The following is a 13,100-nucleotide window of genomic DNA, read 5'->3' as shown; positions in this document are numbered from 1 at the left end:
ATCCAGGCGCCCCTAGACTTTATTTTTTTTCGAGGAGGTTTAGATTTACAACAAAATTGAGAGGAAGGGATGGGGATTTCCCCTCTACCCCCTGATCCACACATGCACAACCTTCCTCATTATCAACGTCACTTTCCAGAATGGTCCATTTTTTACCAAGGGTGTACCGACATGAGCACACCATCATCACCCCAAATCTTTAGTTTCCCTGAGGATTCACTCTTGTTATCGTACATTCGATGGGTGTGGACAAACATGTAATGACATCCATCATTATAATATCATACGGAGTATTTTCCCCACCTGAAAAATCCTCTGGGTTCCCCCTGGTTACCACTCCCCACCACTGCCAGCCCTAGAAACCACTGATCTTTTTAGTGTCTCTGTAGTTTCGCCTCTTCCAGAAAGTCCTATGGTTGAAATCATACATTACAGAGCTTTCTCAGATTGGCTTCTCTCAGTAAAATGCAGGTAAACTTGCTCTATAAAGCGCATTTATTTTTAGTGCTAAATAATATCACATTGTCTGGATGCCTCATAGTTTATTTATCCGCTTACCTACTGATGGACAGTTGGCTGCTTCCAGGTTTTGGGCAATTATGAATAAAGCTGCTGTAGACAGCTGTGTGCAGGTTTTTGTGTGGACAGGTTTTCAAACCCTTTGTGTAAATACCGAGGAGTGTGATTGCTGGATTGTTAGGCAAGAGTAGGCTTGGTTTTGTAATACACTGCTAAACCGTCTTCCAGAGTGGCTGTATCATTTTGCAGTTTGTTGTAGTGTTCCAGGTTCTGGATTTGTATTTCTCTGATGACATACAACGTGGAGCATTTTTTTGGAGCATTTTTTTCATCTGCTTATTTGCCACCTATATTTCTTCCTTGGTGAGGAGTTTGGAAAGGTCTTTGCCCACTTTTATTTTCATTTGTTTAATGTTTGTTTATTTATTTATTTATTTATTTATTTATTAGAGAGAGACAGAGAGAGAGTGGTGGAGGGGCAGACACACACAAACACACACACACACACACACACACACACACACACACAAAGAATCTGAAGCGGGCTCCGGGCTCCAAACTGTCAGCACAGAGCCCGGCGCGGGGCTCGAACCCACGAACGGTGAGATCATGACCTGAGCTGCAGTCCGGCGCTTAACCGACTGAGCCACCCAGGCGCCCCTATTTCAAAGTACTCTTAATTTATCTTCCGATTCCTTCTTTGACCTGTGTGCATTTTATAGGTGTGTTGTTTAATCCCCACATATTTTGGGAGTTTCCGGCTACCTTTCTGTTCTTGATTTCTAGTTTAATCCCTCTGTGGTCTGAGTGGAGACATTGTATGATTTCTACTCTTTAAAATCTGCTAAGGTGATTTTATGGCTCAGCATGCGGTCTTTTGGTAGATATTCCACGCGAGCTTGAAAAAATTGTGTATTCTCTAGACATCAGCTATGCCCAGTTAATGGTATTGTTGAGTTCACCTATATCCTTACTGATTTTCTACTTGCCAGACTGTCCATTTAAAAAAATTTTTTTTAACGTTTGTTTTTGAGAGAAAGAGAGAGAGAGCATGAGTGGGGGAGAAGCAGAGAGAGAGAGACACAGAATCCGAAGCAGGCCCCAGGCTCCCAGCGGTCAGCGCAAAGCCCGACGCGGGGCTCGAACCCACGAACTGTGAGATCGTGACCTGAGCCGAAGTCGGACGCTTAACTGACAGATCCCCCCAGGTGCCCCTGCATTTTTTGTTTCAATTGAGCATTTTGCATGATCCCATTTTCTCTCATTTCTTAGCATATTTGTTATACTCCTTTTTTTTTTTTTTTTTTTTTTTTACCTTTCCTAGTGGTTACCCTAGAGTTTGTGATATACATTTAGAAGTAATCCAAATCCACTTTCAAAGAACACTGTATCACTTCACAGGTGATGTCGGTACTTTAAACCAACGAAAGTATTTTAATTCCTTCCCCTCATTCTTTATAGCACTGCTATTATTCATTTCAGGTATATATAATAATACCTAAGCATACATAATTGGATACATTGTTGCTATTATGTTTGTGAACAAACAGTTACCTGTTGAATCAATGAAGAATAAGAAAAAAGTTTGTATTTTAGCTTCACTTATTCCTTCTTTGAAGCTCTTCCTTTCTTGATGTAGGTCTGAGTTTCTTACCTCTGTTGCTTTCTCTCACTCTCTCTAAAAAACTTCTTTTAACATTTCACAAGGCAGGTCAACTGGAAAAAAAAATTCTCTTAATTTTTAAAAATTAACCGGTAATTGACATATGACACTGTGTAAGTCTAAGGTTAACTTGAAACCTTTCTATATTGTAATATGATTATCGCCATGGTGTTAGCTAACACCTCTATGCATCATATTATTATCATTTTGTCTTCGTGGTGAGAACAGTTGAGAGCTAGTCTCTCAGAAACTTTGAAGTGTATGATACAGTATTATTGACTACAATCACTCTGATGCACATTAGATCTCCAGAACTCACTCATCATCAAGTGGCAATTTTTCCCTCAAACAACATCCCTCCACTTCCCCTACTCCCCACTCTCCCATAGCCACCCCACTATTCTGCTCTGTTTCTGTCAGTTTCGCTTTTCTAGATCCTATGTGATATCATACCTTTGTCTTTCTCCTCAATTGTTGTTTGTCTGAGAAAGTTTTCATTTCTCCTTCACTTTTATTTTATTTATTTATTTATTTTTATTTTTTATTTTTTAAATTTACATCCAAATCAGTTAGCATCTAGGGCAACCATGATTTCAGGAGTAGATTCCTTAAGCCCCTTCCCCATTTAGCCCATCCCCCCTCCCACAACCCCTCCAGCAACCCTCTGTTCTCTGCATTTAAGACTCTTATGTTTTGTCTCCCTCCCTGTTTTTATATTATTTTTGTTTCCCTTCCCTTATGTTCATCTGTTTTGTCTCCTAAAGTCCTCATATGAGTGAAGTCATATGATTTTTGTCTTTCTCTGACTAATTTCACTCAGCATAATACCCTCCAGTTCCATTCACGTAGTTGCACATGGCAAGATTTCATTCTTTTTGATTGCCGAGTAATACTCCATTGTGTGTGTGTGTGTGTGTGTGTGTGTGTGTGTGTGTATACACCTTCTTTATCCATTCATCCATCGATGGACATTTGGGCTCTTTCTATACTTTGGCTATTGTTAATAGTGCTGCTTTAAACATGGGGGTGCATGTGTCCCTTCGAAACAGCACCCTTGTACCTTGTGGATAAATGCCTAGTAGTGCAATTGCTGGGTGGTAGGGTCGTTCTATTTTTAGTTTTTTGAGGAACCTCCATACTGTTTTCCAGAGTGGCTGCACCAGCTTGCGTTCCCATGGTTTTCACTTTTGAAGAAGAATTTTAAAGGGTACAGAATTCTAGGGGTGACTTTTTTCTCTCAACATTTCAAATACTTTAGTCTACTCTCATCTTGCATGATTCATGAGAAGAGGTCAGATGTGATTCTTATCTTTGTTGCTCTACAGGTAAGATTTTTTCCCCTGTTTTCTACCATGATTTTTTCTTTATCTTTGCTTTTCAGTAATTTGAAGATGATATGCTTAGGTGTATTTTTTTTTCCTTCGATTTATCCTGCTTGGTGTTTTCCAAGCCTCCTGGATTTGTAGTTTGATGTCTGACATCAATTTGGGGGAAATTCTCAGTCATTATTGTTCTAAATATTTCTTCTATTCCTTTCTCCTTTTCTTTTTCCAATATTCCAATTTCATGTATGTCATACCTCTTGTACTTTTCCCACAGTCTTTGGACATTTTGTTCCATTTTTCAGTCTTTGTTTTCCTTGGTTTTCAGTTTTGGGGTTTTCTATTAATACGTCCTCTAGCTCAGAGATTCTTTCCTTGTTATGTCCAGCTTATTAATAAGTTCTTTAAAGGGCATTCTTGATTTCTGTTACTGTGTTTTTGATCTCTAACATTTCCTTTTGGCTCTTAGGATTTCCATCTCTCTGCTTACCCTGTTTATCTGTTCTTTATCTGTCACTTTATCCATTAGAACCCTTAACATCCTTAAACATATTAATCACAGTTGTTTTAAATTAGTGGTGTGATGGGGCACCTGGGTGGCTCAGTCGGTTAAGCGTATGACTTGGGCTCGGGTCATGATCTCACGGTACGTGAGTTCGAGCCCCACGTCAGGCTCTGCGCTGACAGCTCAGATCCTGGAGCCTGCTTCGGATTAGGTGTCTCCCTCTCTCTCTGCCCCTCCCCCGCTCACACTCGGTCTCTTTCTCTTTCTCAAAAATAAACATTAAAAATAAAATAAATTACTGGTGGGGTAATTCTAACATCCCAGCCATATCTGAATCTGGTTCTGATTCTTGCTCTCTCTCTTCAAAATATGCATTGTGCCTCTTAGTATGCCTTGTAATTTTTTCTTGAACGCTGGACACGATATGCTGGATAAAAGAACTGCTGTGAATAGGCCTTTCGTAATGTGGTGGTGAGGTGGGCATCTACACTATAACCTTCACAGGTGTTTCTCCTCCCTTATATGAGGCAGGACAGTGAGAATGGACTGGAGTATGGCCTTTCCTTTCTCCGGGTTCGTTAGGTTCTGATAATACAGCAGGTTGGACCCTGGTTCACGTATCTCTCCACAGGGCAGACCTTACTAAGAACAGAGTGCTGTGCAGTGTTTCAGAAGGGTTCCTTTGCCCCCCTCCCTTCTGCAGGAAACCCAAGGTGAGTTTTCTTCAGTATTTGCTGTGGCAATCTGGTAGAGTTCCTGGTGTTAAATCTCACAAGAGTGTGCCCCCCGCAATAACGGAATCCCTCTGGAGATGATAAATCTTAGAGTCGTCTGGCCTTAGCCTACAGCAATTTGTTAATTACACTTGAGATTTTTCCTTCCCTGGCACTGGTTCCTGTATTTCTACTGGTGAGTCTCTGCTTGGGTAAGCTGTGGCTCCCTGTATCTGTTTGACTGTCTCTTCAATCTGGAGGGCACTAGTTTGCCTTGTGTACTCTCCTCTCCTAATATCCAAGAAGAGCTATTCATTTTTCAGCCTGTTCACCTCTTTACTTACTGGAAGGAGAGAGCAGTGACCACCCCCCCAAGCCCGTTACATGCCGAACTACAAACCAGAAGTTCCCCATTCCACTTTTTAATTGATGGTTTAATGACTAATGTTAGTTTTGTGAGGCAGTACGGAGTTAAAATGAATACCTTGGAGACAACTGCACCAAGATTTATCCAAAATGTTCAAGTATATGTCTGTGATGTCCTATGACCCCATCCTAACAGATTGGAGACCAGTAAAACTCAACGGATGGGAGGAGGCGAGATGTTAGTGATCTTTCCTGGGTGGTCACGAATCTCCATTTGGTAATTTCTCCCCGGGAAACATCTGTATTTGCTTCCTAGGATCTTTTCAGTGCCAAGTATCAGGTGTTCAGTGTGACAGAGAAGCTTCAAGTCTAAGAAGCTGGTAACTCAGGCTTTCTGATCACCAAATCCGAACTTAAAAATGTAAAATGATCAGTGGGCTTCTTTCATGGATACCATGTTACTGCCACTCAACTTCTGGATATTTTAGACGAGAAAAATATTCGAGCGGAATTAAGAGAACACACAGCATGCATTTGTCGGTAAGAAACTGAGAAGAATTACTCCAAAGCTTGTACATCTGGTAGTAACTTAAAAGATTTAAACTATTACTAGGTTTCATTGGTGATTCGGTATCGAAATTACCCATGAAAAGGTAAAGTTAGTGCTTTATTGCATGCGTTAATGACCAACCCCCTGAGACAACACCTGCAGTCCTTATTCAATGCTTCTCTGTTCCCGTTAACAACGTTGGTGCAAACTGGGAATTCTGGGAGTAAGCTCACCAAGTTATTTTTTATTGTACAGGTCGCTGTGGCTTTCAGTGTTTTCTTTAAAAGAATTTGTTAACATTTTGAATTTATTTTTGAGAGGCAGAGAGACAGAGCGCGAGTGGGGGAGGGGCAGAGAGAGAGAGAGAGAGAGAGAGGGAGACACAGGATCCGAAGCAGGCTCCAGGCTCCGAGCTGTCAGCACGGAGCCCGACGCGGGACCCGGACTCACAAACCGTGAGATCATGACCCGAGCTGAAGTCAGCTGCTCAACTGACTGAGCCACCCAGGCGCCCCCAGCAGTGTTTTTTGAACTAGACGTGTTACTGACAGACTTTTCTCTTTGTTGTCACCAGGTTGGGCAGAAGCCTGGCTTATGTGGGATGGAGGAGAAGTATGGAGCCCCTTTACTGCTCTGTTTTTTTTTCCATCCATCAGTGACATAGAGAAGATCATCCTCTCCTCTGATCCCAGACCTTTACACATCACCCAGTGCCCCAAGACCTAGCTCCTGCCCTGGAGACGAATGGAAGGATCGTGGTAGGCATTCCTAGGTGTTAACCCAAGGAAAATAGAGCCCCATATATGTTTGTGTGGGCCCGAGGCTACTTGTGTTAGGTAGGAATAGTTAAACCTGGAGTAAATCATTAAACAAGTGTTTGCTAAGGCCTTACTATGCACCCAGGTATGGTCCTAAAAGAAACAGCAGAGAGCAAATCAGACAAAGTCCCTGCTTTTGTAGAACTGACATTCTAGGTAGGGAAAAAGACAACATATGCAAATAGGTAAGGATTAAGTACGTAGCCAAGTGGTGGCAATACTGAGATGCAGATGTAGATTGAAGCTGGTAAGGACACAGAGAATGTCCTTTTGGGGCGCCTGGGCGGCTCAGTCGGTTAAGCGCTTGACTCTTGATTTCGGCTCAGGTCACCATCTCACGGTTCGTGGGTTTGAGCCCCTCGTCGGGCTCTGTGCTGATGGCTCAGAGCCTGGAGCCTCCTACGGATCCTGTGTCTCCCTCTCTCTCTCCCCTTCCCCTGCCTCTCTCTCTCTCAAAAATAAACATTAAAAAAATTTTTTTAATAAATAAGTAAATAAATAAACGTTAAAAAAATTTTTTTAAAAAGAAAAAGAAATAGGAAACAAATGCCAGTACGTCAAAGAGTTATCAAGGGATTGATTAGATCATGTAGGGCCTTCAGGACCCTAAGGCAAACTTGGATTTTACTCTGATTAAGATGGGAAACCACTGGAGGGTTCTGAGCAGCAGGACATCATCAGATCATCCGGCTTCTGAGTGGAGAATAAACTATAGTGGGGTGGGGGGCAAAGGCGGAATCAGCAGGAATTCAAGTGAGAGAAGATAGTCGCTTAGACCTCGGTAGTGGTGATGAAAAAGCTAAGCTTAGAGTAGCTTAGCTTAAAAAACAATTTTTTTTTAATATTTATTTTTGAGAGACAGAGTGAGACAAAGTGAGAGTGGAGGAGGGGCAGAGAGAGGGGAGACACAGATTCCGAAGCAGGTTCCGGGCCCTGAGCTGTCAGCACAGAGCCCGACACGGGGCTCGAACCCACAGACTGTGAGATCGTGACCTGAGCCGAAGTCGGACGCTCAACCGACTGAACCACCCAGGCGCCCCAGGGTAGCCTAGGTTTTGAAAATAAAAATGAAGAAGGAACCCGTCCCCCTCCCCGCCCACCGCCGCCTTGGTGCCTATGCTATATTCATCCGTTTCCCCACAGACATTTTCAGATTTGCCTGGAGTATGAGGCATAAGAGATCATTTCTTCCTGGTGATGTGACATGCACTTAAATGCACTGAGCTGACGGAGGAGGTACCTCGGTGATGGCTTTCAAGGCAACCAGAATTAAATGGTATCTGGGATTCAGCAGAAATGCAAGGTTTATAACATGATTTATAATGTGGCGTTGGAAAACTAAAGTCTCAGAAAATTAGCACTAGTTGATAATGCTGAAGGATCTATTGCTGGCTTCATCTGGAAACAAATTTTGTTGGGCAATTTGGGGTGGGGGGAAAAGTGGGGGGGGCACCTTGGAAGGTCAGTTGGCTGAGCCTCCGACTTCGGCTCAGGTCATGATCTCATGGTTCGTGGGTTCGGGCCCGCGTCGGGCTCTGTGCTGACAGCTCAGAGCCTGGAGCCTGTTTTGGATTCTGTGTCTCCCTCTCTCTCTGTCCTTCCCCTGCTCGTGCTCTGTCTTTCTCTCTCTCTCTCTTTCAAAAATAAATAAACACTAAAAAAAAATTAGGCGCGCCCGGGTGGCTCAGTCTGTTAAGTGTCCGACTCTTGATTTTGGCTCATGTCATGATCTCACAGTTTCCTGAGTTCGAGCCCCACGTCAGGCTCCGTGCTGATGATGTGGACCCTGCTTGGGCTTCTCTGTCTCCCTCTCTCTCTGTCCCTCCCCCACTTGTGCTCTGTCTCTCCCAAAATAAATAAAGAAATAAACTTAAAAAAATTGTTTGTGGAAGCCACTCCTGACCCTTTGCAGATTCCGCCGCTGAAGTTTTTTACCCCCCTTCCGCACTCCCTCTGACCAGCCCGCCACCAATGCCTGAGATCAACACGGGCAGCTGGCCCCAGTCTCTGCAGCTGTGCGTGCCCGCCGACAGCCAAGGCCCCCACGGGTGCTTGTGGGTCCCCATCTGGCCCCGACTCCTGTCACTGGCTTGCCTCACTGTGTGTGTACGTGAGCCTCTGTAACCACACAAGTGCACACCGATAGCCCACAGCCAAGACCCACGTGGCTGTTTGGGGGCTTGGATCCAGCCCTGACCACTGTCCTTGAGCTATCCGTCTGCGTGCCTGCAGCCAGCCCCCCCGCGTCTTGTAAATGCATGCCACCGGCCAAATATTTGCGTGGATCCACAAAGGACCCCCAAGAGCCAAAGCCATCCCGAGAAAGAGCGAAGTTGGAGGCATCACAGTTCCTGATTTCAAATTATACTTCAAAGCGACAGTAATCAAAACAGTATGGTACCTCCATAAAGACCGACACATAGACCAGTGGAATAGAATCAAGGGTCCTGAAATAAACCCATGCATATATGATGAACTAATTTTTTTAAGTTTATTTATTCTGGGAGATAGAGAGAAAATCCCAAGCAGGGAAGAGGGGAGAGAGGGAGGGGGAGAGAGAATCCCAAGCAGGCTCCGTGCTGTCAGCGCAGAGCCTGATGCAGGGGTTCAGACCCACGAACCATGAGCTCATGACCTGAGCCCCGGATCAAGAGTCGGACGCTCAACCGAATGAGGCACCCAGGTGCCCCTATGATGAACTAACTTTTGAAAAAGGCACCAAGAACACACAACGGGAAAAGCACAGTAGCCTGGAAAGAAGGGCCCTGAAAGGGAAAAGAACAAAGAAAAGAAGAAAAGCTGCTGCCAAATATGTCCTTGTATTTATGCACATTTGGGGCTTTCAATACACTGCGGCTTTCTAGCTATTGCAGGGATTTGCCTCATAACTGGATCTTCCACGTAATTTCTGCTTGCTTCAGTCGTGTACGATACTTTCCGAATTAATGAACTCGGCTCGGAGCATCTTTCTTGCCCATTAGCTAACGAGACAAGAAAGAGTTTGCGTGTCTCGTTTCCCTGGTGTCGATTTAAAACACGTCTTCCATCAAAATACAGAGATAGACCGTACAGAGTGAAACACAAAACCCATTGAAGTGTTTTAGATTAGCTATGACATTTCATTTTTTTTTTCGTTTCTTTATTTTTTGAATATGAAATTTATTGTCCAATTGGTTTCCATACAACAGCCAGTGCTCATCGCAACAGGTGCCTATGACATTTTATTCACTGCCGGAAGTTTCTCTTGTAGTGAACACTCTCCTGCTGTTCATTCCTTCCCCCACGTCCCATTATCCATTCCAGCTGGGGCTTCTTAAATGGAAACCTCTGAGAAATCCTGTGTTAAGACCCTGCAGGCTCTTCAATCCACATCGTGTTAAGCAGCTTTTATGTGCCAGAGATCCGGCTTGCTACCGGAGAAACACGCTGCTCTTAGGAGTGCATAGCAAATTGGGGCGTCTGGGTGGCTCAGTTGGTTAAGCGACTGACTTTGGCTCAGGGCACGATCTCACGATTCATGGGTTTGAGCCCCGCATCTCTGCCCTCAGCACAGAGCCCACTTTGAATCCTCTGTCTCCCTCTCTCTCTCTGCCCTCCGGCTCGCCTTTCTCGCCCCAAAATAAATAAACATTAAAAAAAATGAAAAAGGAGCGTGGGGTAAGTAGAATATAGAAGATAGACAAAAACTGGTGATTATCACATGGCTTGATACACTTTAAAAAAAATTTTTTTTAACATTTGTTTTTGAGAGACAGAGAGAGACAGAGCATGAGCAGGGGAAGGGCAGAGAGAGAAAGGGAGACACAGAATCGGAAGAGGCTCCAGGCTCCGAGCCGTCAGCACAGAGCCCGACGCGGGGCTCGAACCCACAAACCGCGAGATCATGACCTGAGCCGAAGTCGGACGCTCGACTGACTGAGCCACCCAGGCGCCCCTTGATACATTTTAATACATGGGTGAGGAATGGGATTACCAAGAAAGAAGACCCCAAGAGAGTAGATCGTCTAGGGAATATTTAACACAATAGTTTACATTCGAGGTGGGGTTTGCAGGACAGATAAGGGTTTGCCAGAGAAAGAGAAAAGAAAGGGAAAGTAAATTTCTGGCTTGGAGGAAAGGATACACAAGAGGACGGAGGTATGAAAAACGGTGTAGCGAGTCTGCGGGTTTCAAGGTGAGGGGTATCTTGGGCACAGGGCGAAAGATCTGGTGCGAAATTTTATGGGCTTTAGCTAACGTGCATGAGGGAGTGAACACAAATTTTGGATGGGAGGAAAGGAGAGGGGATCACATCTTTAGCAGCACCAAGTATTTTCTTGGTTGGGGTTGTAAGACCGTAGCTCACTTAATGTCTTTAGTTTGGCCCTCACGCTCTCCCCCCTACCCACGTTCCCACCCAAAGCAGACCCTGAAACCAGGGTATGGGCACAGGTAGCTTATTTAGGAGGTGATCCTAGGAACCAGGAGGAGAGAATAAGGAAGTGAGACGGGGAAGGGAGACAGTAATAAAGGATGTGCTAACAGGCTGATTTCACCTCTGGGCAACTGGGCTTCTCATCCTGGGGCTTTTCAGAGACTGTTCGGAAAACCGCTGTCCAATAGGGGCACTTGGCTGGCTCAGTCAATAGAGCATGTGACTCTTGATCTCCGGTAAGTGGGTTCGAGCCCCAAGCTGGGGGTAGAGTTTACTTACAAAAAGAAAGTGCTGTCCAATAGAAATAAAATGCGGGGGGCCGGGTGCTCAGTCCGTTAAGCGTCCGACTTCAGCTCGGGTCAAGATCTCACAGTTTCTGAGTTCGAGTCCCTCATCGGGTTCACTGCTGTCAGTGAAGAGCCCCCTTTGGATCCTCTGTCTCCTTCTCTGTGCCCCTGCCCCGCTCATGCTCCCTCTCTCTCTCGCAAACATAAAGAAACATTAAAAAAGACACGCAAGTCGCATACGTATTTTTTTTAATTTTTTTTAACGTTTTTTTAATTTATTTTTGAGACAGAGAGAGACAGAGCATGAATGGGGGAGGGGCAGAGAGAGAGGGAGACACAGAATCAGAAGCAGGCTCCAGGCTCTGAGCCATCAGCCCAGAGCCCGATGCGGGGCTCGAACTCACAGACTGTGAGATCGTGACCTGAGCCGAAGTCGGATGCTTCACCGACTGAGCCACCCAGGCGCCCCACATACGTATTTTAAAATGTCCTAAGAAGCACACTTAAAAAACTAAAAAGGAACAGATAAAAGTAATAATAATAATAATACAGTTTCTTTCTTACAATATATCCACAATATTACCATTTCAACGTGTAATCAATATAAAAATATCAGCGAGCTATTTTACATTCTTTTATCATATGAAGTCCTTAAGATCTTTTTTTAATGGAAAGGAGATTATTTTATTTTTTAAATTATTTTTTTGCTTCACACATCTACCATTTTTTAATTTTGATTTCAGTATAGTTAATGCACCGTGTTACAAATGGTATACAACACCCAGAGCTCATCACAAGTGCCCTCCTTAGTCCCCATCCCCCCACCCACCGCCCTCCCGTGACCACCAGTTTGTTCTCTATAATTAAGGGTCTGTTTCTGGGTTTATTTGTCTCTCTCTGGGCTTTTGCCCCCCCCCCTTTTCTCATTTGTTTTCTTATTTCTTTAATATATATGTTATTTTTAAGTAATCTCTGCGCCCAACGTGGGGCTTGAACTCACAACCCCGAGATCGAGAGTTACGTGCTCTACCAACTGAGCCACCCAGGCAACGCTGTATGTCATCTTTAAATATTTTTTTTAATGTTTATTTTTGAGAGAGAGAGACAGAGCATGAGCAGGGGAGGAGCAGAGAGAGAGAGGGAGACACAGAATCCGAAGCAGGATCCAGGCTCTGAGCTGTCGGCACAGAGCCCGACGAGGGGCTCGAACTGATCGTGACCTGAGCTGAAGTCAGACGCTTTACTGACTGAGCTGCCCAGGCGCCCCTTAGTGCTGTCTTATATCCGTTTGGAATTGCTGTTTAACACTTTATGCTTCTCTGTCCTCGATCCCGCAGATTTCCTTATCTCTTTCCTCTCTATTGGCCAGCATAGAGAGTTATGTTGAAAGTCTCTCCTCCAGCATTTTGTTTTGTAGAGAACTGTAATTTTGCATGCGGCTTTCCAAATAAAACACACACACCATGGTTTGTGATCTCCATCTCACAAAGGGAGAGCCAATTAGGTTGCCTCTGGCCCCAACAGCCAGCCACTCAGTAGACCCCGGAGAAAACTTGAAAAGGGAGATGCATTTCTCTTTAGGCTTGAGGCACCCAGTTTTCCAGCTGCTAGGAGTGTTGGCTGTTGTCGACTCACAGCTGAGTCTCTCCCCGGAGCTCCCCTCAGCTGATGGCGGCTGCTTCCCCAAAGACGCACACCCTCCCCAGGTGTAACCCACATCTAATGACTGGGCAGAAGTGGGGAGGGGGGAGGTGAAGAGGGTTTATATAAAGGACTTCGTTCATGGCCGCTCTGAAAGGCCCTCCCAGGATCAGCGGAGAACTGCCGTCGAGAATAGAGCTGCTGTTCAACGTCTCCCTCTGTCCAATCCTGCTTCTCTTGCTGCCTCACAAGGCTTGTTCCTAGAGCTTTCCCCACTAAACCTACTGCGCACAGATCTGAGT

The 13,100-nt window shown here is 44.7% G+C and overlaps 1 non-coding gene across 1 annotated transcript; it reads right to left on the bottom strand.

Moving 5' to 3' along the window:
* Positions 1 to 12,132: 12,132 nt before the first annotated feature.
* TRNAE-CUC (transfer RNA glutamic acid (anticodon CUC)) lies at positions 12,133 to 12,205 on the bottom strand. Its single transcript has one exon. It is a non-coding gene; the product is annotated as a tRNA-Glu (tRNA).
* Positions 12,206 to 13,100: the final 895 nt, after the last annotated feature.

Source organism: Panthera uncia, chromosome X (genome assembly GCF_023721935.1).
Source record: "Panthera uncia isolate 11264 chromosome X, Puncia_PCG_1.0, whole genome shotgun sequence".
NCBI lineage: Eukaryota > Metazoa > Chordata > Mammalia > Carnivora > Felidae > Panthera > Panthera uncia.
This window is presented reverse-complemented; position numbering and strand designations above follow the sequence as displayed.